The sequence below is a fragment of the Fukomys damarensis genome, unplaced genomic scaffold (assembly GCF_012274545.1).
Source record: "Fukomys damarensis isolate Sample0158 unplaced genomic scaffold, DMR_v1.0_HiC HiC_scaffold_12, whole genome shotgun sequence".
NCBI classification, from domain to species: domain Eukaryota; kingdom Metazoa; phylum Chordata; class Mammalia; order Rodentia; family Bathyergidae; genus Fukomys; species Fukomys damarensis.
This window is the reverse complement of record NW_022900924.1, coordinates 54,263,289-54,269,004: the sequence shown is the minus strand read 5'-3', so window position 1 is coordinate 54,269,004 and position 5,716 is coordinate 54,263,289.

The following is a 5,716-nucleotide window of genomic DNA, read 5'->3' as shown; positions in this document are numbered from 1 at the left end:
TATATATATATGTATCACTTACAATGATCAATGTTAATGGTCTCAATTCACCAATCTAAAGAAATATTAGAGCCAGGTGTGGTGTCCCACGCCTATAATCCCAGCATTGGAAGGCTGAGGCAGGAGGATCACTGTGAGTTCGAGGTCAGTCTCAACTATATAATAAGAGCCTGTCTCAAAACCCCCCCCAAAAAATAAAATTGTAGAAAATGTCTAATTTCTTCTGGGTTATTTTGGGGGGGTAGTCTGTTTGTTTTTTGAGACAGGGTCTCACTATGTAGTTGAGACTGACCTGGAACTCATTATGTAGCCCAGGCTGGTCTCAAACTCACAGGGATCCTCCTGCCTCAGCCTCCCAGTGCTGGGATTACAGGCAGGCGCCACCACACCCAGTTTCTACAATTAAATGATAATGCCAATACAAAATACCAGAATCTATGGGATACAAAGAGAGTAGACCTTCGAGAGAAATTTAAAGCAATAAATGCTCTTCTATCAGGAAAACAGAATGGGCGCAAATAAACAACATATTGTTGGGCCGGGGATTTAGCTCAGCGGTTTGGTGGCCTGCCTCGCAAGGATCCAAGTTTGGTCCCCAGTACCCCCCCCCAAAAAAAAAAACACCTATTGTTAAACCTCAAGGATCAGGAAAAAGAACAAGTCAAGCTCAAAGCTAGAACAAAGGAGGAAATTATCAAGATCAGAGCAGAAATTAATGCAATGGAGACTAAGAAAACAATACACGCTGGGATCTAGCTCATGGTACCATTTCTGCCTTGCAAGAGGCAAGATAGGGAGTTCTAGTCCCCCCGCCAAAAAAAGAAAGAAAACAATACAAAGAATCAATGAATCCAAGAGTTGGTTCTGTGAAAGATTAAATAAAATTGACAAGCCCTTAGCTAGCCTTATCAAAAAGAAAAGGGGTAAATAAATAAATAAATAAATAAATAGAAAAGGGGAAAAAAAGACTCAAATCCACACAATTAGGAATGAAAAGGGTGAAATCCAGAAGATCATCAATATCTACTTTGATTTTTTTTTTTCTTTTGGTACAGGGGATCAAACTCAGGTCCCTGCTCTCACAAGGCAGGTGGCAGAACCACTGAGCTAAATCCCGCCCCTCAATATCTACTTTGAGAAGCTGTATTGTTTTGTTTTGTTTTTTATTTTTGGTACCAGAGATCGAACTTCGGCCCTTGCGCTTGGCAAGGCAGGTGCCAGAACTACTGAGCTAAATCCCCAGCCCAAGAAACTGTATTCTAATAAAACAGCAAACACAGAAGAAATGGACAGATTTCTAGATACATATGAATGACCAAAACTGAATCAAGATATAAAAATTCCAAAAAAAAAACAGTACCAGTCAAAGAAATTGAAGATGTAATTAAAAAAAATATTAAACTACGAACAAAAAAGGCTAGGCCCTGATGGATTTACTGCTGAATTCTGCAAGAAATTTAGAGATCTAATGCAACTATTTCTGAAACTCTTTAATGAAATTGAAAGGGAAGCAATACTACTACTAAATTCATTCCTGGAAGCAACCGTTACCCTGATACTAAAGCCAGAGAAGGATCCAATCAAAAAAAGAGAACTACAGGCCAATCTCCCTAATCATCATAGATGCAAAAATCCTCAATAAGATACTGGCAAACAGAATACAGCAAGTCATCAAGAAGTCCTTCACCTTGACCAAGAAGGATTCATCCCAGGGATGCAGGCATGCTTCAACTTACGCAAACCAATGCATGTAATTTAACTATATTAACAGAGACAAGTACAAAAACCACATGGTTGGGGCCAGGGATTTAGCTCAGTGGTTCCACTATCTGCCTCACAATCGCAAGGTCCCGAGTTCCATCCCTGGTACCAACAAAACAAAACAAAAAAACACATGAACCTCTCAACAGATGCAGCAGAAAAGGCATTTGACAATGTCCACCACCCATTCATGATAAAAACCCTACAGAAAACTGGAATAGGTGGTCTTTATCTCAATCTGATAAAAGCCATCTATGACAAACCAACAGCCAACATCATACTAAATGGAGGAAAACTGAAAGCTTTCACTCTAAAATCAGGAACAAGACAAGGATGTCCACTGCCCCCACTCTTATTCAATACAGTTCTGGAAACATTGGCCAGAGCAATTAGACAAGAGAAAGAAATGAATAAGAATAGGAAAGGAAAAAGTTGAAGTATCATTATTTGCCGATGACACAATACTCTACATAGACGACCCCAAAAGCTCTACCAAAAGACTTCTAGATTTAATAACCAAATTCACTTACAACATAGCTGGCTACAAAGTCAACACTCAAAATATCCGTAGCCTTCCCATACAAAAACAACAAACTCATGGGCCCAGGATTTAGCTCAGTGGTTCCTTCGCCTGCCTTGCAAGCACAAGGACCTAAATTCAATCCCCGGTTCCCCCGCAACAACAACAAAAAAAAAAAGCAAGAAAGAAAGACCTACATAGAGTTTTGCTGTGAGTTTGAGACCAGCCTGGGCTACACAGTGAGTTCCAGGTCAGTCTCAACTACATAGTGAGACCCTGTCTCAAAACAAAACAAAACACAAAACAAAACAAAAACAACAAACTCCCTGAGAGAAATAAGGGAAATGACACCTTTCACAATAGCATTCCAAAAAAAGGAAGTACTTAGGAATAAAAAAGTGAAAGTAAACGTATTTTGTAAAAGTAAAAGTAACTCAAAACTACAGGACATAAAAGAGAACACCAGAAAATGGAAAGATATCCCTTGTTCTTGGGTAGGAAGAATATAGTGAAAATGGCCATACTTCAAAAATTCTTAAACCGGGCGTGGTAGCGCATGGCTGTAATCCCAGCACTCACTCGGGAGGCTGAGGCAGGAGGATCGCTGTGAGTTTCAGACCAGCCTGGGCTAACTACATAGTGAGTTCCAGATCATTCTCATCTATATAGTGAGACCCTGTCTCAAAACAAACAAACAAAAAATTCTTATACAGGGCTAGGCATTTAGCTCAGTGGTTCTGGCACTGGCCTCACAAGCACAAGAACCCAAATTCAATCCCTGGTACAAAAAAAAAAAATCTTATACAAATAATGCAATCCCCATCAAAATTCCAACAGCATATCTCACAGAATTAGAAAAAACAATCCTAAAATTCATTTGGAATCAGAAAAGACCAAGAAGCCGGCCATAGTGGTGCATGCCTGTAATCCCAGCACTCGGGAGGCGGAGGCAGGAGGATAGCTATGAGCTCAAGACCAGCCTGGGCTACATAGTGAGTTCCAGGTCAGTCTCAACTACATAGTGACACCCTGTCTCAAAAGAACAGAACAGAACAGAACTGGAATAGCAAAGGCAATTCGGAGCAACAAAGATAAGACGGGGACATCACAATTCCTAACTTGAAACTATACTACTAAGCTACTGTGATATATATGTATGTGTGTGTGTGGTATATATATATTATATATGGTACTGGCAAAAAAACAGACTTGAGGATCAATGGAACAGAGTGGAAGATGCAGAAACAACTCCAAACATACTCAGCCACCTTATCTTTGGCAAAGGAGCGAAATACCTTCACTGGAAGAAAGATAGCCTCTTTAGTAAATGGTACTGGAGAAACTGGCTTTCTACTTGCCAAAGATTAAAACTAGACCCCTGTCTTTCACTATGCACTAACCTAAAATCTAAATGGATCAAAGATCTAAATATTAAAACAGGAACACTTAATCTGCTGGTAGAGAGAATAGGTAGAACTCTTGAAGACATTGGTGTAGGCAAAGCCCGTGAATAAAATCTCGGTCACACAGGCACTGTCAGAACCAACAACTAGGATCTCATCTTATTAAAAAGCTTTTGAACAGCAAGAGAAACCACCTACAGAGTGAAAAGAAAACCTGCAGTGTGAGAAAAAAATTCTGGCAGCTATTCCTCAGACAAAGGACTAACAGCTAGAATATATAAAGAACTCAAAAAATGCAGACCTTCCAAATTTAAAGACCCAATCCTTAAATGGGCATTTGAAATGAATAGACAGTTCTCAAAGGAAGTAGAAATGCCAAAAAAAGAAAAAGAATAAAGAAAAAATGTTCAACATCACTGTTCATTTGAGAGATGCAAATTAAAACAATGCTGAGATTCCATCTCACTCCAAAAAGAATGGCTGCTACCAAGAAATCAACCTTGGGCCAGGGATTTGGCTCAGTGGTTCTGCTGCCTGTCTTGCAAGAGCAAGGGCCCGAGTTTGGGGCCCGAACTTGGGGCCCGAATTTGGGGCCCAAGTTTGAGCACCAGTACCAAAAAGAAAAAAAAAAGAAAGAAAGAGGGCCTGGGATCTAGCTCAGAGGCTCGGTGGTCTGCCTTGCAAGCTCAAGGACCCGAGTTCAATCCCTGGTACCAAAAAAAAAGAGAGAGAGAGAGAGAGATCAGTGGTAAAACATTTGCACAAATTCAATCCCTAGTGCAGCAAAACAAACAGCAATAACTCTAAATATGTATTTCAAATGGCCAATAAGCACATTAATCATAAGGAAAATCAAAATCACAATCAGATACCATTTCATAACCATTAGGATAGCTATAATCACAAGTAATTTCAGAATACAGAAGGAATTGTGAGTCCTCAGATATTAATCAATTTAAAACCAGGCATAGTGGCACACATCTGGGATCCCAGCACTTGGGAGACTGAGAGGATTATCACAAGTTCAAGTTTAATGGGCTCCACTGTGAGTTCAAGGCCAGCCTGGTCTCAAAATAACAAAACGAAAAGAATTTAAAATGGTATGTCCCACCGGGCCTGGTGGCACACGCCTGTCATCCCAGCACTCGGGAGGCTGAGGCAGGAGGATCGCTGTGAGTTCAAGACCAGCCTGGGCTACATAGTGAGTTCCAGGGCAGTCTCAACTACATAGTGAGACCCTGTCTCAAAAAAACAAAAAACAAATAAATAAATAAAATGGTATGGCCACTCTGCAAACAGTGTAGTAGCTCCACAAAAGGTTAAAAATAGTAACCATATGACCCAGAAATTCTGCTCCTAGTTAACTACACAAGTAAAATGCCAGCCATGGTGGTGCACACACACTTGTTTTCCCAGAATTTAGGAGGATCACTCTGAGTCAGGGGCCAGCCTAGGCTCAATAGCAAGTTCAAACTGAACTATAGAGTGAGACCCTGTCACAAAAACAAGCAAAATGGAGTCAGGCATAGGAGCGCACGCCTGTCATCCCAGCACTCGGGAGGCTGAGGCAGGAGGATCATTGTGAGTTCAAGACCAGCCTGGGCTACATAATGAGTTCCAGGTCAGTCTCAACTACATAGTGAGACCCTGTCTCAAAAAACAAAAACAAACAAACAAAAACAAGCAAAATGGGGCTGGAGGTTTGGCTTAGTGGTTCTGCTGCCTGCCTCGGAAGCACAAGGGTCTCAGTTTGATCCACAATACCAAAAAAAAAAGTAAAATGAAAACGTATCTCCACACAAAAACACATGAATGTCCAAAGCCACACCACTCATAACTAAAAGTAGAATCAAACTAATGTTCAACAGAGGAATGCATAAATAGTACGAAATAAAAATTATATTCCTTATAATGGAATATTATTTAGATATAAAAGAAAATTATATAGGGCCGGGTATTTAGCTTGGTGGTTCCTCCGCCTGCCTTGCAAGCTCAAGGACCCAAGCTCAATCCCCGGGTACCAAAAAAAAAA